Here is a 23531-nt window from a genome sequence, read left to right as displayed (position 1 = left end):
CTTCATTCATTTGAAAACTTCCATGTCTGTCCTGAGACTATTAGATTTCTATCATGAATTCTAGCCCCACCTCCTTGTACTATTCCTTCTACCTCTTTCATATTTTACAAGTGTTACTTCTATAAACTTCTAGTATTTCTTTTTTTATAATTTAATTTAATTTTACACATCAGCCATGTGTTTCCCGGTCCTCCCCCTCCTGCCCCTGCCCCCATTTTCCCTCAAGCCCCTCCCCTCCATTCCCATCTCCTCCAGGGCAAAGACTCCCCTGGGAATTCACCTCAGTCTGGTAGATTCAGTACAGGCAGGTCCAGTCCCCTCCTTCCAGCCTGAGCAAAGTGTCCCTGCATAAGCCCAAGGTTCCATACACTAGGGACAGATCTGGGTCTCAATGCCTGGGTGCCTCCCAAACAGTTCAAGCTATTCAGTTACCTCACTTATTCAGAGGGCCTGATCCAGTTGGGGGCTCCTCAGCTTTGGCCCCAGGTGGAGCTCCAGGAGTCCAATTGGTGAGAAAGAGGAGGGATTGTATGAGCGAGAATTGTGGAGACCAAGATTGGAAAAAGCACAGGACAAATGGCCAAACTAATGGAAACTTCTAGTATTTCTAACTTTAGCTCAATATGACTTCTTGGAAGATTTAACAACCATACTTATAAATTAAAGTTCAGTTTTAATATTTCTTTATATGTCAGCTTTTACATGTGGCCATAGTTGTAAGATAATTTGCAAGCTCATAAAGTAATAGTCTTTGGACAAACTTTACATGCTATTTTAATATTGCTTAAAATAAAGCATTCATATGGTTATTGAGAACGACAAAATGCTATTTAAAGCATATTGCTAAAGAAATGGGTGAATGATTATTTCACCAGGAAAAAGACAAATTGTATGAAACAAATTCATGAAAATTAAGTTAAAGAAAGCTGATACAACTGTATCTGTATCTATAATTCAGAAGTGAGAACCATGAATAAATGATGATGAGGTAAAAATTAAATAGCTTTAACAATTTGGCAAGATTATGTGTAAGAGAATCCAACATGAGGAAATGTAGAATTTATGTATTAATCCTCAAGGGATTGAGTCAGAATTCTTCTAAGCTCTTGCAGGACCAAATGGGAACAGGGCAGTTTATAGAGATTGGAAACTTCTTGAGAAACATGGTCACTAACTAGAGTTATTGAGGCTGTTCAGGAAGAACACAAACTCAAAGCACAAGTTCCCACAGCCAGCCTTTCCTTTCAGCATGCAAAGATGTGTTGGTTGAACTCCACAGAGAAGTTCTGATGTACTTGGAGCTGCTGAAAACATGAGTACACTTGTTATTTTCCAGGCCAGATCATTAGATATTACACCATTCAATTCAGCATGTGAAAAAATGAGAGAAAACAGAGAAGTCAAGTAGCCATCAAAGTTTTGTTGTTTGTTTCTCAATATTGGATGATATTTACACTGGCATACAGTAGAAAACTGGAGCAGTAGTGATTTGACTGAAGTGGACATGTGGATGGTACAAGAGAAGCAGGTGTCTCTCCAGTGACAGTGCTGAAGGCAGTGGATGGGGCAAAAAGATTAGATGTAAAAGGGAGAGAATTCTCATCTTTCATAAGAAGAAATGAATAGGCAATTTGTATTCCAATTATTTTAAAATTTTATTTATCTTTTGGCAACTTGTATTCTGGTCATGTTCACCCTCCATACTATCTCAAAGTCTTGCTCACTCCCTCTGGACTTTTCCTCCTTTCCAGTCTGTCTGTCCTCCTCCTTTTAAGTCTTTCTTATGACTCACTGAGTTTAACTAAGGTTGCTTGCATGAGCATGGGTGGGGCCTTATTTGCATGAGTGTGGGCAACTTAGCAATGACTACACACCTGAAGAAAATGTCTCCTTTCCCCCAGCAACAGTTAATGACCAATATCTCATCAGGGAGGGGTTTCCTTATGTGTCCCTCTCCTATCAGTGATAAAATGTTGGTGTACCATCTTGTATAGTTCTTATATAGGTAAAAGAGGTCTTATACAGGTAAAACCACAATTATTGTTGAGTCCAAGAGTACAATGATTTTTATCATCTTCAGAAGGAAATTTCTCACAGCACTCTTTCTATTCCAGTTGTTTCTAGAGCTTTGGGGTGTGTGTGTGTGTGTGTGTGTGTGTGTGTGTGTGTGTGTGTGTGTGTGACAGAGTGAGAGATAGAGAGAGAGAGAAAGAGACACACACATACACACAGAGAGACAGAGAGAAACAGAAACAGAGACACACAGAGAGAGAGGCAGGGGTCTCATTTAACAGTCACTAATATCATTAATTTGACTTGTTGTGAGTCTCTGTGTTAACTACCGACTACTTGAAGAAAGAATCTTTGACTAATGATGAGAACAGCTCTAATCTACATGTATAAATGTAAATATTCAGAAGTCAGTTTGACATGTCCACTTATAAAACAATAGAGTAGGTTCTCCACTAGGGCCTATAACCTTCCAAGGCATGGACTTTTGACCAGATTTTCAGTACCAGACATGAATCCCTCTTGTGGATCAGGCTTCAGATACAATCAGAAATTGCTTGTTTACCTCCATAACTATCATGCCACTATTGTACAGTGAGTGTGTTCTTGTAGTTTTTAAAAATTGACTTTTAGTTTACCATATTCAATAATGTTGAATTATAATATAACATGATATTTTCATAAAAGAAAGAATAAAAAAGGGGGAAATGTAGGGGCAAAGAAATGAAAAGAAGAAATATTTACTTGGAATATCTTTTTCCAACCCTTCACTCTGGAATAACGTTTATCTTTGATATTGAGGTGTGTTCTATGAATGCAGCAGAAGAATGAATCCTATTTTCATGTCGCGTCTTTTTTCATATTCATGTCTTTTTATTGAGGAATTGAGGCCATTGATGTTGAGAGATGTCAATGACAAATAATTATTGATTCTTATTTGTGTGTGTGTTTCTTTTCTTATTTATTTTTCTGATGTGAGATTATTATTTCCTGTGTTTTCATGAGTGTAGTTAGCCTCCTTAGGTTGGAGTTTTTCATCTAGTACCTTGTGTATGGCTGTATTTGTAGACACATATTGATTAAATTTGACTTTATCATGTAATATCTTATTTTCTCCAGCCATGGTGATTGAAAGTTTTGCTGGGTATAGTAGTCTGAGATGGCATTTGTGGTCTCTTAGAGTCTGGAGAACATCTGGCCTGTCCCTTCTGTCTCTAAGGTCTCCACTGAGAAGTCAGGTGTTATTCTAATAATCTGACTCTATATGTTGCTTGGTCCTTTTCTCTTGAAGCTTTTAATATTCTTTCTTTGTCCTGTATGTTTAGTGTCTTCATTATTATGTGTCAAGGGAAATTTCTTTTCTGGCCCAGTCTTTTTGGTGTTCTGCATGCTTCTTATACCTTGATAGGCATTTCCTTCTTTAGGTTAGGAAATTTTTCTTCTATGATTTTGTTGAAAACATGTTTTGGGACTTTGACCTAGGTTTTTTCTCCTTCCTCTATACCTATTATTCTTAGGTTTCATCTTTTTACTGTGTCCCAGATTTCTTGGATGCTTTATGTCAGCCCATTTTTAGATTTAATATTTTCTTTGACAGAAGTATCAATTTCTTCTATATTATCTTCAATGCCAGAGATACTTTCTTCTATCTTTTGCATTGGTGAAGCTTGCTCTTGTAATTCCTGTTTGAATTCTTAAGTTATTCATTTCCTAAATTCTCTGTTTGTGTTTTCTTTATTGATTCCATTTCCAAACAGGTCTTAAACAGTCTTGTTTATTTCCTTAGACTATGTTTTCCTGGATTTCTTTAAAGTATTTATTCATTTCTTCATTAAGTACTTTTATAGTATTCAAAAAGGTTGTTTTAATGTCTTTTTCTTGGGCTTCATCTATGTTGAAGGCCTATATTCAGGTCACACTATGATAGGTTAGCTAGGTTCTAGTGGAGATGTATTGCCTTGGCTGTTGTTGATTATTGTTTTTAGGCTGATATCTTGGCATCTGTGTTTGGAACAATTAAAGGTCTATGTGTTGATTTTGATTTCTGGATTAGTCTTTGTTGGGTAGATGTTTTGTTCTTTGGTTTCTGCTCCCTCTCTAGATTTTTAGAGAGTGTGATGGCTATGTGTTGCCTGCTTTTCTGGCAGGTTCAGATGGTGAGCTCACAGGTAATACCTACTGGTGTTGGAATCTGGGTAATTGGGATAAGTTGGGGGAAGGAAGGTTGAAGGAGAAGATTTTTGTGATCCATCAGGGATATGGTCAGAGAGGAAAGGGAGACCACATCAGGTTTCCAGCTACAAATTTGGGGACAGGACTGCGAGATTGCATTTCAGCACCAGTAGGAGAGGGTGGGTCTGCCTTAAGCTTACTTGTTGCCCTGGGAGGAGGTGCTTTTTGATTTAAGTGGGGTACCTGCTAGAGTTGGGGCCTGGGATACAGTGGTGAGTACAGGAAGGGAGGTTAGAATGGAATGGTCTGTGGGAACGACAGGAGAGGTGTGTAGTAGGGAGGAAAGGCTGCAACTTGTGTTCTGTTGCAGCATGAGGGATGAGACTACAGGGTTGGATCTAGGGCAACAGAGTGACGGGAGGATGTCTGTGAGCAGACTATCAGGTTTTCGGCTAGGAGTGCAGTATCTTTTAATAGCTACATAATGTTTATGTATATGGATATTTTGCAATTTGAACAAAATTCAGTATATGTAAAAATGGCTCATAGATACCAATTTTATAGGACAGCAAATATCACTAACACCCAAAAGATGTATTTTATTCTTATTCACAAGCACCACGTGGCAATGATGATGGGAGTTTAATGAATTGTTATTTCTTCTTTAGGCCTCTAGAAAACTATTCTCAGTGCTCCTTGAAGTTACATGGGGCCACAGAAGTGGTTCTGGCCTGAAATGGGATGCAGGTGAGTTGAAGTATGATGCTTCTGACTGACACAGAGTAAAACACCTGTAAATTTTTTCCAGGTTTTCATTGGTGTTATGGAGATCTATGATTTGAAATGATGAAGTTACAATATGTAGCATTTATTATTGGATCAACCATGGGGTATTAAGTACCCTGCCAAATCCATGGGTCACTCTGAACATGATAGAAATAATAAACTTACACAGGTTAATCCATAGTATGACTTTGGGCTGTGTGGTTCTCATCATAAACCCAACCCATCCTCCTCAATACTGACTATATATAGATATGACCTAAGATGATTTAGAGGAATTATTTTCTTATTATCTCTGAATACAGCAGTGTACTGATTATCATTCAGAACAGAGGAGGGCCTGTTTAGGCAGAGTGACACTCTAAATGACTTGAAATTGGGAAAGATGGTTCAGGTCTCCCAAGCAATCAGTTGAGGGTTATACAGATTAAAACAATGGAAATGTTCTCATAGGTGTTGGAGGCACTGGGGCAAGATCTGTTCAGGTAAAATGGACTGCACTCACAGAGCCACAGAGATGTGGAATGGTACCTTGTGTCTGGAGAAGCACTATGTCTATGTGACAGCATAGAAAAAATCATATGTTCTGTTTCTAGTAATAATGAGTATATTACCTCTCAAAGTTAATTATCCTGTTATTGAGTAACTCAAATGGCTACAAAAACCTAGTGCGAGAGGAAAGTGTGCCATCTGGTAATTGTTTTTCCTTCTTCACCCTGATATTCTTCTCTGGTGCTACTAAGATGAGAATGAAACCTTTTTCTATATGATAGTTTTTCCAAGATTTGAGATGCTTTCATGTCTCCCTGAATTCTTCTGTTTCATTTTTTTTGAGTTTTCATTTTGATGCTTTTAAATGTGCTGTATTAGTTATTTTTCTCATTTATGTAACAAAATATCTGCCTGTAAGTAACTTAAGCAAGAATGACCTTATTTTGGCTCACAATTTGAGAGGATACAATCCACTGTGGAGGAGAAGTGTGGTGGGGAGTGGTTCACAGTAGAAGTAGTGGGTGTTTTTTCACATCAGTGGGGATCAAGAAGCAGAAAGCTGTTAGAAGCAGAGTTGAACTATAATTCTCAACTCCACCCCACATTCTGTGACCCACTTCCTCCATCTGTATCTCTTCTCCTAAGGGTTAGACAACCTCTCTAAATAGAATCACCAGCCATAAAAGCATATAGTATTAAAAGTAAATTTTGTGAATGTGTAGATCAATTCAGAGGCAGTCAAAAGTACCCCATACTCTTTTCTTGGGGGGGGGTTGGACTGCCTTTTTTTTAATTAAGAAAAATTTTCACTCATTTTACACACACGAAGCAAAGATCCCTCTCTTCCCCACAGCCTCCCCGCCCCCAGTCTACTGTCCACTCCTCTGATAAGAAGTCAGGGCTTCCCATGGGGAGGCACATCTAGTAGAGGCAAGTCCAAGCCCTTCCCCTGGCCTCAAGGCTGCATGAGGTGTCCCATCATAGGTAGTAGGCTCCAAAAAGCCCCATCATGCACCAGGGATGGATTCTGATTCTATTGCCAGGCCAACCCTCCCCCACCCCCTCGCCATGAAGCAGATCAACCTACACAACTGTCTTGTCATACAGAGGGCCTAGCCCAGTCCCATGAAGGCTCCACAGCCATTGATCCAACTTGCATGAGTTCCCACTAGTTTGGTTTGGTCATCTCTGCAGGTTTCCCCATCATGTTCCTGATGCCCTTGCACAGAGAATCCCACTTCTCTCTTTGACTGGACTCCTGGAGCTCTGCCTGGAGATTGCCTGTGGATCTCTATGTCTGCCTCCATCATTCATTGGAAAAAGTTTTGTGATGACAGTTAGAGTATTCAACGATCTGATCACTGAGGCAAGCCATTTCAGTTCAGACACACTCTCCACTATTTCTAGTAGTCCAACTGGAGTCATCCTGGGGGATTCCTGGCAAGTTCCCTTGCACTGGGTTTCTATCACCATGATATCCCCCTCCATCATGATATCTCTCTCATTGCTTTCCCACTTCATCCCTGTTCCAGATCAACCATCCCATTCCCTTGTGTTCTCATCTCACATCCCCTACCCTCCACTGCCCATCCCTCACCCCCATTTCACTCATGGAAATCTCATCTATTTCCCCTCTCTAGGGTGATCCATGCATCCTTCTTTGGGTCTTCCTTGTTAGGTAGCTTCTCTGGAGTTGTGGGTTGTTGTGTGATTATCTTTTGCTTTATATCAAGTATCTGCTTTTGAGTGGGTACATATCATGTCTGTCCTTCTGATTCTGGGTTACCTCACTCAGGATATTTCCTAGTTCCATCCATTTGCCTGCAAATTTCATGATGTCATTGTATTCTCTGCTGAATAGTACTCCATTGTGTATATGTACCACATTTTCTTACTCCATTCTTCAGTTGAGGGGCAACTAGGTTGTTCCCAGGTTCTTGCTATTACAAATAACACTGCTATGTACATAGTTGAGCATGTGTCCTTGTGTTATTATTGAACATTCATTAGCTATTGCTGGGTCTTGAGGAAGATTGATTCCCAATTTTCTGAGATACCACCACACTAACTTCCCAAGTGGCTGTACAAGTTTGTATTCCCACAACAGTGGTAGAGTGTTCCCCTTGCCCCAAATCCTCCCCAACATAAGCTATCTTCAGTGCTTTTGATCTTAGCCATTGTGACAGGTATAAGAAGGTATCTCAGAGATGTTGTGACTTGCATTTTTCTAATGACTAAGGATGCTGAGCAGTTCCTTAAATGTCTTTTGGCCATTTGAAATTCTTCCTTTGAGAATTCTCTGCTTATGTCTATAGCCCAGTTTTTTTTTCAGTTTTTTTATTAAGAAAATTTCCACTCACTCCACATGCTATCCACAGACACCCCCTCTTGCCTCCTCCCACTGCCAGCCCTCTTTCCCAAGCCACCCCACATCCCCACATCTCCCAAATCGAGGTCTCCCATGGGGAGCCAGCAGAGCCCAGCACACTGAGCCTAGGCAGGTCCAAGCCCCTTCCAACTGCACCAAGGCTGAGCAATGTGCCACACCACAGGCACCAGATTCTAGAAGCCTGCCCATAGACCAGGGACAGATCCCCATCCCCCTGCCTGGGTGCCCCCCAAACATTTTGAGCCAAACAACTGCCTTTCATATCCAGAGGGCTTAGTCCAGTCCCATGGGGGCTCCACAGCCGCCAGTCCACAGTTCATGGGCTTCCACCAGTGTGGCCAGTCATCTCTGCACATCCTCCCATCATGATCTCGATGTCCCTTGCCTGCAGTATCTCTCCTCTCTCTCATCAATTGGATTTCCAAAGCTCAGCCTGGTGCCTGGCTATAGATCTCTGTATCTGCTTCCATCTGTCACTGGACAAAGGCTCTATGATGACAGCTAGGTTATTTGCTAGGCTGGTCACCAGAGTAGACTGGTCCAGGCATCTTCTGGACCACTGCCAGCAGACCAAGGTGGGGTCAACCTTGTGGATTCCTGAGAGCCTCCCCAGCACCCTCTCTTCCTATTCCCATGATGTCCTCATCTATCATGGTATCTTCCTCCCTGCCCTCCCACTCTGTCCCTGTTCCAGCTTGACCCTCCCATTTCCCTATGTTCTCATACCCCAGTCCTCACCCTCTGCCACCCCTACTGCCTGCCACCCAGCCCACTCATGTAGATCTCTTCAACTTCTCCTTCACATGGAGGATCATCCATGTGTCCTTCTTAGGGTTTTTTCCCTGTTAGCTAGCCTCTCTGGAGTTGTGGGTTGCAGTCTGGCCATCCCTTCCCTCCCATTTAGTATCCACTTATGAGTGAGTAATACTATATTTGTCCTTTTGAGTCTGGGTTACCTCTCTCAAGATGATATTTTTCTAGATCTATCCATTTGCCTGCAAATTTCATGATATCATTGTTTTTTTACTGTTGAGTAGTACGCCATTGTGTATATGTGCCATATTTTCTTTATCCATTCTTCAGTTGAGGGGCATCTAGGTTGTTTCCAGGTTCTTGCTATTATGAATAATGCTGATATGAACATAGTTGAGCATGTGTCCTTGTGGTATGATTGAGCATTCCTTGGGTATATGCCCAAGAGTGGTATAACTGGGTCTTGAGGGAGACTTATTCCCAATTTTCTGAGAAACCACCATACTGATTTCCAGAGTGGCTGTATAAGTTTGCATTCCTACCAACAGTGGAGGAGAGTTCCCCTTTCTCTACATCCTCTCCAACATAAGCTGTCTTCTGTGTTTTTGATCTTAGCCATTCTGACAGGTGTAAGATGGTATCTCAGAGTTGTTTTGATTTGCATTTCCCTGATGACTAAGGATGTTGATCAATTCCTTAAATGCCTTTCAGCCATTTGAGATTCTTCTATTGAGAATTCTCTGTTAAGCTCTGTAGCCTATTTTTTAATTGAATACTCCATACTCTTTAAAAATTATGAAGGATGATTTATTGTCCTTATCAGTCATCATTTATTAAGTACTAACCTTTTTGTTGAATAACTTTTTACTAATATGTAAGCTGATTTTATTTGTGTAAAATTCTGTGATTAGTCAACTTTATTATTGCCTCTAGTTTGGAGCTGAGGATGACGAGGTCTATAGATGCAATGTATTCTGCTCAGTTGTATGGCTGTAAGTGGCAGTCAGGGCTGGAACTTATTCATTTAAAACATGAATGTATGAGCTACACTGCTTTTGGCATGTCTTATGTTCTTGTCTGCCTCTGCTGCCAACACTGAGAAGGTGGGCAGCTCACCTCCATTCACACTAGCGAGTCATCCTCTTGCTCAGCTTAGCACTACTTGTCTCATTTCAGAGCTTCTGACTCCTCATGCTCTTCTGAGGAGAATATGTTTAGGAACTGATTTGGACAGTATTTTTTTTTTCCTGATAGGAAATACTCTAATTCTGTGTTTTCTTTATGAGCTTCTCATGGCCTCTATTATTTCCCTCAGATCAATGTCCAAAGAACACATTAAAAAAACAGAGGCCATATGACTGCTTACTAACAAACATTAAAGGTGTACACATGTGCAGTAATTGCTGAAGTGTGGATCACCTTCATCTGTTGATTTTTCTTTTTTGCGTACTTCATCTTTGGTCCTATCAGGACAGGTGGGTGGAGACTATGCACACATAAGTCACTTTGAATTCAGATAGGAGATTTAAGATCTAGTTCATGGATGGTCATCACTCATCTTTTGCCTTGTGAAGGTTGCACACCATTTGTATCAAGAAGTCAAACCCTCAGATGATGCAATCGCAGTTACTATTCATTGCCTGCTTTATGTATGATATACACACTGTTAAGCTCCCTCTCCCCTCCTCATCCCCCCTTGCAACCTCACTCCCCATCCACTCCTCATAGGGGGTAAGGCCTCCCTTGGGGAGTCAACACAGGCTGTCATACCAAGTTGGCGTAGGGCCAATCCCTTCCCCCCATGCATCAAAGCTGAGCCAGGTATCGCACCATAGGGAATGGGCTCTAAAAAGCTAGTTCATATACCAGAGATAAGTTCTGGTCCCACTGCTAGGGGCCCCACAAACAGATCAAGCTACACAACTCTCACCCACATTCAGTGGCCTAGTTCAGTCCCATGTAGGCTCCCCAACTGTCAGTCCAGAGTCTGTGAAGCTCTTTTTACTTATTCCTTATAGTAAGTTCATGATGTGACTATTACTATTATTAATTGAATTCTATAGAAGTAGAATAAATTAGAGGTATCAAATGAGTTCATTCAAAGTCAGCCAGATGGCTACCTGGATGGAATGAGCCTAAGTCAAAAGCAGTGTCATGGGATAGTGTAATTTTAGAGAGGGATTTGACAATGTTGGACTTTGGCCTCCATGTTAAGTTCTCACCCAGAAAATACCAATTATACAACAATACTTCTATTAAAAGAGAAAATTAAAATTTTAATTAAAAGAGAAAATATATATATATATATATATATATATATATATATACTAGTCCTTTAAAATATTGTTTTTTTGTTTTATGTGAATACATGTTTTGCCTGCATCTATGTCTGTGTACCATATGTATACCTTGTGGCTGTGAGGCCAGATGAAGGTATCAAATACCCAGGAACTAGAGTTAGAGATAGTTGTGCGCTACCATGTGGATGTTGGGAACTAAATCTGGGTCCTCTGCGAGAGAAGATTAAGTGCTCCTAAGCATCTCTTCAGTTTCTGTAGGGAGTATTCCTAAGAAAAACATGGTGCCCAAGCTTGGCAGTAACTAATGCAGTTACAATGTTCATCAACAACTGATCTTTCTGTTGTACATTGGAAATCTTATGGCAATTTTCAGACTAAAGGAGATCCTGAAAAGGTAGTGTTATATACACCTTTAAGGAATCATGGATACCTTTATATTTGTGGATATCCAAGGATTAATAAATCCAAGGTTAATATTCCCTGTAGAGGACCTGTTCTCCTAGATGGAATATTTTTGGGAAGATGACACTTGAAATGTTTCATTCTTTCTGTACAGAAAAACAAAAATACAAAACAGAAAGCAAAACACTATCCGCAGTAATACCTCTCCGTTCAGCCAGCAGCACCGACTGCATTGCCTGGGAGCAGCAGTCTCCTTTGCTGCCAGGAGCTCAGTGGAATTCTTCTGTTACTGGAGGCTTACATGTTCATCATCTAGCCCTGCTTTTTCCACCTCAGTTCTTTCAGAATAATTATCTTTATGTGTAGTTTCTAGTCCACAAAAATAATGCATTCAGCCTGTCAATGTCGAGCAAGTGGGATGTACTTTCCTGCCAAGATCTGCTGCATAGATTTTTATTCCTTGTCTGTGCCAAAACTAAGAATGACATGAAATTTTCTGTAAACAAGAAAATCTACTTTTAGAGGTGTGTGTGTGTGTGTGTGTGTGTGTGTGTGTGTGTGTGTGTGTGTGGTGTGTCTCGGGGGAGGGGCCAGGGGGAGGAAGTAATACAACTTCAGCACAAAAATTTGCTAACTAGTATGGCTTAGTGATGATAAAATAATGAATTCATTGTAATGGGCAAAACTAACTGTATTATATTTTAGTGACTCACTTATTGAGCTATGTCCTATTAAGTACACTTAATATGTCTATATCATGTATTGGTGGCTTAGCCTTAAAAAGTAAATACAGGTCACAGTGGATATGACATATATCATATCTAGCATATATCAATTAAATGTTATGGCACCAGTAGACTCTCCCTTGCTAGATGTAGTGGTGCAGGCTTATAATTCCAGTTCTTTGGAGGCTAAGACAGGAGGATTATCCATGGGTCACAAAATGAACTCCATGCTAGCCTGAAGTACACAGTGAGTGAGACCTTGTTTAAAAAATAATTAAACACATACATACATACATACATACATACATACATACATACCCAGTTTTCTTAGCAAAGCAGAAACAGAATCCTATCATTATGTGACTTTTTAAAAATTCATTTACTAATTTAAGTATTCATTAATTAAGCCACAAATATTTCTTGGCAACCTACTCTGTTTATGTTTGAAACTGTGCTAAATGTATAGATTGCAGGGTATAAACCAAATGTTTCTACACTTTGTTGTCACTGACATTTGAGCTAGATAATTTTTAATTGTAAATATTTATTCTCTAAAAAGATATCAATGGTCTTACATAATGTTAGCCTCTACAAGCTGCAAAGGAAACCTACCAGGCAAGATATAGCCTATCCACTGGTGCAATAGTGGCAATACTTTATGGGGGTAACCAACTGCTCTCTTGATTGGATTTAAGGCTCTTCCACAGGTTCAAGCCTGGTACTTTAAAGATGGTCGATACTTATGACCAAAGAAACCATAGGCCCTGGGGAGAATCTATTGATGTTGTTTTGCTAAATGGTCATGCTGTCAAATTGCCTTCTAAACATCTATGTTTTTATTCATAGATTTGAACTGATCTTAACCTTAGGCAAAGATGCTCCTTAGTTTAGTAGGTAGTGGTTAATGCAGAGACTAAGACCAGTTAAAAGTGCTATGAACATGTTGAGTTCAGCTCTGAGCCACAGATGGGACATCTATTTGACCACTGTCTCCAAGTTTGAGGAAGCATTGCAGAAGAGAGGTGGAAATAATGAAATTGCCAGACAACAAGGAGGAATGATTTCAAATTCTATAATGATGCTATACACATGGACTTACATAAATTGGTCATGTACACAACACCAGCATAAGACCAAGTCAGCTAAAGGTTCCAACGTGGATCAAGGAGAGGTTCTTGAAGCTTTCCTAACTAAAGAGCCATTGGCAGTTGATTGCTGCTAGAGGAGGTAGGCTACCCATGTTCCAGTTGATACCTCTACATGCGTGAGCATTTTAACAACACTAATTAGACTTAACAAGTTATTTAAAAAAAAATGACTTGAAGTGGGAAGGGAGTTTTCCTAGGGAAAGGGACAGGAGAAACTAGAAGGAGGGAATAGAAGGCTAGATACAGTTAAGATACATTGCATATGCCTATGGAAATTTCAAAGAGTAAAACAAACAAGCAAACAAACAAACAAATAAACAAACATATATGTTCTGTGAATCAAAGAGTGTTTGTCAGGGCTCCTGGTATTTAGCGCAATGAAATCTTCAATTGTGCCCACCCAAAATATTTCCAGAGAGGAATAGGACTGGATGTCCTCTTAGTGGGAGGAGTGAAAGACTCTCAATTAAGAATTACTGACTTGACTTTTACCAGGAAAACAGGTAGGTTAACTGCAGATTTTCACCTTTCCTTCAGATCCTCCAAGTGGAATTCCCCAGTCTCATCCCCAGCTCTGTAGCATCCCATCTATTGTAGCCTCTGCTTCATCTCTGCTCCCATCACCAGTAGACTAAACAGATCTTCCCCTCTAAAGTTCCCTCCCCCAACTAATGGATTTATCTTAGCCCCCAGCCCCAGCAGGTAATCCTTGGGAACTCACTGGCCACAATGGCCAGGGAATTAGGCAGGTTACCTGCAGATCTTCAGACCTCCCTTAGCTCCTCCAGATCCAATCCCCCAGTCTTATCCCAAGCTCTGTAGCAGACCACTTGCTACAACATCCCTTCACCCTACCCCCTCTACAGTGGCTCCCACACTTTTTCCTTTCCTCATTCACCTCTACCCACTCTTTGCCTTACCCCAGCCCCAGCTCAGACAGATACTTCCTGGCAACCCACAGACCATTCTGACCAGGGAAGTAAATAGGCTCACCTCTCTCTCCAGTCTTCTAAGTGCAATCCCCCAGTCTCAAATCCAGCTCTGAATCAGGTCTTCTGTTGTGGTCTCTCCTCAGTCGGTCCTCTCATTCTCAGAGACTAAGCAGATGCTTATGGAGCATCTTGCTTTCCTCCATCCTGTGGACCATCCCTCATCTCTGTTCTTCAGTGTTAGCTCCCAATACCCAGAAACAAATTTTACCTGAACTTTGCAGTGTCCACACCTGTCAAGATCCCTGAAGAACTTCCCATTAGGCAACACACAGCCACTACCCTCTCCTAAGAAGCAGAGAGCAATAGAAATCAAGGAACAAAACACTTGCTCCACAAATGCAAACCCAGATATCATCACTAAGAATTACAATCTTTCCAAATCTAGATGCCTAGTCACCAGGGCAAAACACAGTAACAGCTAGGACATTATGTCTCTGTTAAGGCCAAGCAATTCCACCACGGTAGGCCCCAAGAAGTGCAACATAGATGAAGCATAAGAAAAAGACGAGGTCCTTAAGAAGGAAATAAATAAATCTCTTAATGAAACCTGTGAAAACATGCACACACACCACCACCACCACCACCACCACCACCACCACCACCACCACACCTAGTGAAAGGAAATGAAGAAAATAGATAATGACCTGGAAGTGATAACTGAATCAAAGAAAACCCAAACTGAGGGAAATCTGGAAATGACAAATTCAGGAATTTGAACAGGAACCTTACAGGAAAGCCCCATCAACAGAATATAAGAGATGGAAGAAGGGATTTCAGGCATTGAAGAAATGATAAAAACAAATGATACTTTGGTTAAAGAAAATGTTGAAACTAAAAAAGTCCTAGCACAAAATATCTAGGAAATCTGGGACACCATGAAAAGACCAAATCTAAGAATATTAGGAATAAAGGAAAGAGAAGAAACCCAGGTCAAAGGCACAGAAAATATTTCCAACAAAATTTTTGAAGACAATTTCCCTAACCTGAGAAAGAGATGCCTATCAAGATATAAGAAGCATACAGAACACCAAATAGACTGGACCAGAAAAAAAGTCCCCTGAGCACATAGTAATCAAGACACTAGACACACAAAACAAAGAAAGAATATCAAAGACTGCAAGAGAAAAGCACCAAGTTACATATAGAGTCAGATGTATTAGAATAACACCTGACTTCTCAATGGAGACCCTAAAGCCTGAAGGGACAGGACAGATGTGTTACAGACTCTAAGTGACCACATATTGAAGCCCAGAATACTATACCCAGCAAAACTTTAAATCACCATATATGGAGAAAATAAGACATTCCATGACAAAATCAAATTTATTTCTTAATTAATTAGTTAATTAATTAATTTGGGTTTTTCAAGATAGAGTTTCTCTGTGTAGCCTTGGCTAACCTGGAACTCATTCTATAGACCAGGCTGGCCTCAGACTCACAGAGATCTGACTGCCCCTGCCTCCTGAATGCTGGGATTAGAGGCTTTGCCACCACCTTCCAGGAATAAAGTCAAATTTAGGCAGTATCTGTCTACAAATACAGCCCTTCATAAAGTTTTAGAAGGAAAACTACAACTTGAAGAGGTTAACCACATTAAAACTCTCTCTCTTTCCCTCTCTCTCCCTCTCCCTCTCCTTCATACACTACCAACACAATGAGAAAGTAACAGGAATCAACAAAACTGCTCATTGATCTTTTCAAACCAATCATCTCAATTCCCCAGTGAAGAGACACAGACCTAAAGAAATGAATGTGAAAACAGGATCCACCTTTCTGCTGCATCCAAGAGACACACCTTAACATCAAAGATAGACATCATCTTAGGGTAAAAGAATGGGAAAAAGATACTTCAAGCAAAGGCATCTAAGAAACAAGTTGGCGTAGCTATTTTAACATCTGATAAAATAGACTGCAAACAAAAATTTGTCAGAAGAGATAGGGAAGGACACTACAAATTTGTGAAAAATCCACCAAGAGGACATTGCAATTCTTTTTTTTTTTTTTAATTTTTTCTTAGGATATTTTATTTATTTATTTATTTGTACGTTTAAAAATTTTTTTCCTCCTGCTTCCTCTCCTTTTATTCCTTCCTCACATCTACTCCTCCACTCCTCCTCTGTTTCTGTGCAGAAGGAGCAGGTCTCCCAGGGATGTCAACAAAACATGGCATATCAAGTTGAGGCAGGACTAAGAACCTTGTATTAAGGCTGGGCAAGGCAACCCAGTATGAAGGTAGGTTCCCAAGAACCAGCCAAAGCGTTTGGGATAGCAGCTGCTCTGACTGTTAGAACTCCTGCAAGTAGACTAAGCTACACAACTGTCACATGTTTTCAGAGTGCCTAGGTCGGTCCCATGCAGGCTTCCTGGTTGTCATTTCAGACTCTGTGAGTTCCTATGAGCCCAGGTTAGTTGACTGGACACTGTAAATCTTAGCTCTGTGTACCAAACACAAGGGTACCCCAAGTCATGAAAGAAACACTGCTACAGCTATAGTCAAACATTGATCCTCACACACTGATGATGGGTGGCTTCAATACCCTGCTTTTGCCAATAGACAGGTCATCTAGATGAAAATTAAATAGATAGGCTGGAGCTAATTGAAGTTAAAAACCAAATGGTCCTAAGAGATGTGGTGATATATTAGGTACCCTAATAAAATTTGCCTGAAGGTCAGAGAACAGAACAAGCCACTAGATTAAACATAGATGCCAGGGAGTTGTGACACACACCATTAATCCTAGCACTTGGGAGGCAGAGATCTGTCTGGATCTCTGTGAGTTCAAAGCCATCCTGGAATGAGATTGACTCAGTCTAGGAGAGAAACAGAGCCAGGCAGTGGTGGCACACACCTTTAACCTCAATACTTGGTAGTCACACATCTTCAGTCCCAGCACTTGGCATTTCATGTCTTTGTTCCCAGTACTTGGGAGGCACACATGCCTTTAATCCCAGCACTAAGAAGGAAGTAATACGGCTGGGTGGAGAAAGGAATATAAGGCATGAGGAGGAGTTAGAAACTAGAACCTTTATGGTTGAAGCTTTTTAGCCTGGAGCCTTTCCAGGGAGGACTCAGAATTTCAGTCAGAGGATTCGTGGAGTTGGTGAGGTAAGACGTGGCAGTGGCTTGTTACTTTGTCTTTCTGATCTTTCAGCATTTACCCCAATATCTGTCTCCTTTTTTTTTTTTTTTTTTTTTTTTAAAAAAAAAAAAGACCTATTAGATTTTGTGTTACAAACAGATATTTACAGAATATTTCACCCAAACACAAAACAATATACCTCCTTCTCAGAACTTCCTGGAACTTTCTACAAAATGGACCACATTCTCAGACACAAAAGCCGTAGCATACAATAAAATTTGAAATAACACCCTGCATCCCATCTAACTACCATGGATTAAAGCTGGATCTCAACAACAACAGATAACATACAAACTCATGGAAACTGAATAACTCACTACTTAGTGAAAAAAAAATGAGTCAGGAAAGAAATTAAAGATTTTCTAGACTTGAATGAAAATGAATATAGAACAACCCCAAAGTTATGGGACACAGTGGAGGCAGTTCTAAGTCAAGTTCATAGCACTTTAAGTGTCTACATAAAGAACTGGAGATCTCCGATTAGTAACTTAATAGCACACTTGAAAGCTCTAGAACAAAAAGAAGAAAACATACCCCAAAGGAGTAGATGGCAAGAAATAATCAAATTAAGGGCTTAAATCTATAAAATAAAAACAACAAAAAATACAAAGATTTGGCAAAGCAAAGAGTTGGTTCTTTGAGGAGATCTGTAATATTGACAAACCCTTATCTAAAAATTAACTAAAAGGTTGAGAGAATATATAAATTAACAAAATTAGAAATGAAAAGGGGGACAAAACAACAGATACTGAGGAAAATAAAAGACTCCCAAGGACATACTTTAAAATCCTGGATTATAAGCCAGGCAGTGGTAGCGCACACCTTTAATCCCAGCATTTGGGAAGCAGAGGCAGATGGATCTCTTTGAATTCAAGGCCAGTCTACAGAAGGAGTTCCAGGCAGGACAGCTAGGGCAACACAGAGAAAGAAACTTTGTCTCAAAAAACAGGCAACCAAACAAAATCAACCTGGGTTACATTCCTTGGAGTTGTTGGCTCAGGAGGTCCTGTGGAGATCCCCAAAAAACCCAGACTGATGCTCTATCAGAAGATAGCTCTTTGCTAACTAACAGCTGATGGTGGGGAGAGGGGCAAGAACAAGGAACAACATCCATACAACTCACTGAACATAGAGAGGTCAAACTTGTGTTAGCAAGGAGCCTTCACTCCTACCTCCTAGTCTCTTTGGAGCAGGAAAGTACTTTGCAGGCTATGAAAAGAGAAACCTGGATACCAACCCAGCCTTGGCACTGTGCTGGGGCAATGGTAGTGCAGAACTTATGGGAGTGGTCAACCAATGTTTTGTTTAACTTGAGGGCCACACCACAAAAGGGAGTCCATGTCCTGCACTGCCTGGATGGCCAGGAACTGGAGACTGGATAGCCCAGAGACCTAGGGAAGAAATTAACATAACTGGCAACAAATTAAATAAATCAATGAAGTGATTCCTAATGATATTCTGCTGTACTCATAGATGAGTGCTTTGTCCTGTCATCATCAGAGAGGCTTCCTCTGGCAGCAGATGGGAGCAGATGCAGAGACCCATAACCAGACATTATGCAGAGAGAGAGAGAGTCTAAATTGGAGCTTTCCATCTGGTCCCTCCCCTCAGAGGTCAGGGAACCCCATAGAAGATGGGAGTAAAAGACTGTAGGAGTCAGAGGGCATGGGCAACACCAGGAAAGCATGGCCCACAGAATCATCTAAGCTGCGCCCACATGGGCTCAGAGAGACTGAAGCAGCAAGCACGGGGCCTGCATGGGTCTGCAACAGGTCCTCTGTGTATGCTATGGCTGTTAGCTTGGAGTTTTTGTGGGACTCCTAACAGTGGGGGTGGTGTTTCTCTGACTCTTTTGCCTGCTTGTGAGACTATTTTCATCCTACTGGGTTGCCTTGTCCAGTCTTGTTTAGGAGGGCTTTTGCTTCACCTTATTGCTTATTGTATTTTGTTTTGTTCTGTTTGGCTATTGTCTCTTGGAGGCCTGCTCTTTTCTGAAGAGGAAATGGAGGGGGAGTTGACATAGGAGAGAAGGGAGGAGCAAGGTGGGAGAAAAGGAGGGAGCAAAAAAAAAAATGGCCAGAATGTATTCTATGAGAGAAGAATCCTTTTTAAATAATAGTAATAAAAAAAATAATAATAACCAAACATACCAGAACTCCTCCAAATTGGAAAATCTAAAGGAAATGGATAATTTTCTTGAATCATACCACTTACTAAAGTTAAAACAAGATCAATTTACACAGACCTACAACCCCTAGTGAAATAGAAACTATAATTTAAAGTCTTCCAAACAAAAAAAATCCCAGGGCCAGATGGTTTTAGTACAGAATTTTAGCAGACTTTTAAAGAAGAATTAACTACAATATTCCTCAAATTATTTCACAAAATAGAAACAAAAGGAATTTTGCACAATTTATTCTATGAGGCCACAGTTACCCTGACAGTCAGACCACATAGAGACCCAACAAAGAGACTTACAGACCTAGTTCTCTTATGAACATAAATGCAAAAATACTCAGCAAAATACTTGCAAGCTGAATCCAAAAATACATCACAACGTTCATCCACTATGATCAAAGTAGGCTTCATCCCAGAGATACAGGGATGGTTTAATAGAGGAAAATCAATAAGTGTACTCCACCATACAAATAAACTGAAAGAAAAAACCCACATGAGCATTCTTTACAAATTCTAACACCCCTTTGTGATAAAAGTCCTAGACAGGACTTTTAAGAATGTAAGGGGCATACCTCAACATAATAGAGGCAGTTTACGGTGAGCCCATAGCCAACATAAACCTAAATGGAAAGAAACTCAAAGCAATTCCACTAAAGTCAGAAACAAGGCAAGGTTGTTCACTCTTTCCATACCAATTTAGTATAGTATTTGAAGTCTTAGCTAGAGCAATAAGACAACTGAAGGAGATCAAGGGGATACCAATCAGAAAGGAGCAAGGCAAAGTATCTTTTATTTTTTTTGCAAATGATATGATATTATACATAAGTGACCCCATAAATTCTACCTGGGAACTCTTACAGCTGATGAACACTTTCAGCAAAGTAGCTGGATAAAAATTAACGCACAAAAATCAATAGCTTTCCTATATACAAATGACAAACAGACTGAGAAAGAAATCAGGGAAACAATAACTTTCCCAATAGCCAGAAATAATATAAAATATCTTGGGATGTCTCTAACCAAACTAGTGAATGTCTTGTAAGATAAAAATTTTAAGAAATTGAAGAAAGAAACTGAAGAAGACATCAGAAAATGAAAAGATCTTCCATGCTCATGGATCAGTAGGATTAACATAAAAAAAATGTCCATTTTACCAAAAGCAAACTATATATTCAAAGCAATCCCCACCTAAATTCCAACACAACCTTTTACAGATCTTGAAAGGATAATTTTCACTTCCCTAAAGAAACACAAAATTCCAAGATAACTAAAACAATACTGAACAATAATGGAACTGCTGGAGGTATCATCATTCCTGACCTCAAATTTTACTATAGAGCTATACTAATACAAACAGCGTGTTATTGGCACAAAACAGACATGTTGATCAACGGAAATTAGTTTAAGACCCAGACATAAATATCCACACTTATGAGACCTGATTTTTCATAGAGAAACCAGAAATTCAGACTGGGAAAAAGACAGCATCTTCAACAAATGTTGCTAGTCAAACTAGATGTCTTCATGTAGAAGAATCCAAATAGATCTCGACAACTGCACAAAACCCAACTCCAAATGGGTTAACGACTGTGACATAAAGCCGGATACATTGAACCTGGCAGAAAAGAAAGAGGGAAATAGCCCTGGACTCATTAGAATGGAAAAGACTTTGTGAACACTGTTAGCACAAACACTAAGATAAATAATAAATGGGACCTCATGAAACTGAAAAGCTTCTACATGACAAAGACACAATTATTCTTACAAATCAGCAGTGTACAGAATGTGGAAATATTTTTACCAACTGTCCATCCAATGGAGGGCTAATATCCAAAATAGAAAATAACTAAAAATTCTAGTTATCAAGAAAACAAATAACCCAATTAAAAAATGAGGTACCAATCAAAACAGAATTCTCAAAGGAAAAAACTCAAATGCTTGAGAAACACTAATAAATGTTCAGCATTCTTAGCTATTAGGGAAACACAAATCAAAACTGCTTTGATATTTCATCTTATACCTGTCAGAATAGCTAAGATCAATAAAACAAGCGATAGCTCATACTAGTGAGGATGTTAGTAAGGGGAATATTCATTGATTGCTGGTGGGAGTGCAAACTTGTACAGCCACTATAGAAATCCATATGACAGTTTCTCAGAAAAATGGAAATTGAGATGCTTCATTCTACCACAGAAATACTTGCTCAACCATGTTCTTTTCTGTTTCATTCATTTAAAAATTTTTTTTATTATATTTGTGTTTTAATTTTACATATCAGCCATAGGTTCCTCTGTTCTCCCCCCTCCTGCCCCTACCTTCCTTCCAGCCCCTCCCTTCCATTCCCATCTCCTCCAGGGCCAAGACTCCCTTGGGGATTCATTTCAACATGATGGATTCAGTCCAGGCAGGTCCAGTCCCCTCCTTCCAGGCTGAGCAAAGTGTCCCTGTGTAAGCCCAAGGTTCCAAAGAGCTAGCTCATGCACTAAGGACAGGTCCTGGTCCCACAGACTAGGTGCCTCCCAAACAGTTCAAGCTATTCAATTGTCTCACTTATCCAGAGGGCTTGATCAGTTGGGAGCTCCATAGCTTTTGGTTCATAATTCATGTGCTTCCATTAGTTTGGCTATTTGTCCCTGTGCTTTTCCAATCTTGGTCTCAACAATTCACGCTCTTACAGTCCCTCCTCTTACTCGACAATTGGACTCCTGGAGCTCCACCTGGGGCCTGGCCGAGAATCTCTGCATCCACTTCCATCAGTTATTGGATGAGAGTTCCAGCATGACAGTTAGGGTGTTTGGCCAGATCACCAGACTACATAGAGCCTTCACCCCTACATTCTAGAGTTTTGGTATTGGAAGGCACTCTGCATGCTACCAATGGAGAACTGTCAACACCTACCTAGCCACAAACCCTTTCATCTACAGTTGTGTCCTGACTGCAAGATATGCTAGGGCATTTGTGGCACAAAGCTTGTGGGAGTAACCAACCTATATCTGATTTTCATTAAGACCCATTTTATAACCAACCCTGCATGGGTGACCAAGAAACTGAGACGGCCCAGGGACCTAGAGTAAAACCAAATATTACTGTTCTTAAACAAACAAACAAAAAAATGACTCCTAGTGACATTGTGTTATAGTCATAGATCAGCTCCTTGCTCATTCATCATCAGGGACTGCAAAAGATGTGACTACAGAGAGCCAAGCAAGGCAATATTCAGAGAGTGATAGATCTTGGAACACTAAGCCCTAAGTGGGATGTCTTTATCAAATCCCTGTGGAAAAGGAGGCAGAAAGAGTATAATAACTAGAGGGAATGGAGGACACCAGGAAGACAAGGTCCTCTAAATCAACATCATCAATGCACATATGAACTTGCAGATACTGAGGTAGAATGCACAGGGATTCCATGGTTCTGCACAAAGGATTCGACACAAGCCCCCATCCCTAACCCAGAAGCAATCTCTAACTGATAACCATTTGCTAATGAAAATTTAGTTTCCTCCTAGGAAGTTGCACTGGGGCTACAAATTATTTTTAATGGTAGGCTGTATGCCTAGCAACAGATGGCCAGCAGAATATGAACTCAGCAGCATAATTGGAGGTCTTTGACTCACAATGTGGTATCAGGGCTTTTCCTTTTTAAAAAAAGTTTATGAATTATATATAATTAGTATATATTATTTGAGAAAGATACATATATATATATATATATATATATATATATATATATATATAATTTCAACAAAAAGAATAAAAAGAATCACTGACTCAATAAATATGACATTGCCCATGGTATCAGTATCAAGTATAGGCCACTATAATAGTATTTAATAGCCTCAACAGTAATCTCAATGGATGAGATACTACCTTTTTGTCATGATAATTTGGCTAGCCATGTTTAATAGAACTCTGCTATAAAAATAAATATCTGTTTAGGGATCTGTAAATGTTTACAATGAATATCTCTACTTGTGATTATTTCTACATGTGTTATATACAAACTTTGAAAAGCAAGAATCAGTTTTTAGACTGTGTAAATAGAAAC

Source organism: Onychomys torridus, chromosome 16, assembly GCF_903995425.1.
Source record: "Onychomys torridus chromosome 16, mOncTor1.1, whole genome shotgun sequence".
NCBI classification, from domain to species: Eukaryota; Metazoa; Chordata; class Mammalia; order Rodentia; family Cricetidae; genus Onychomys; species Onychomys torridus.
Note: the sequence above shows the minus strand (reverse complement) of the source record.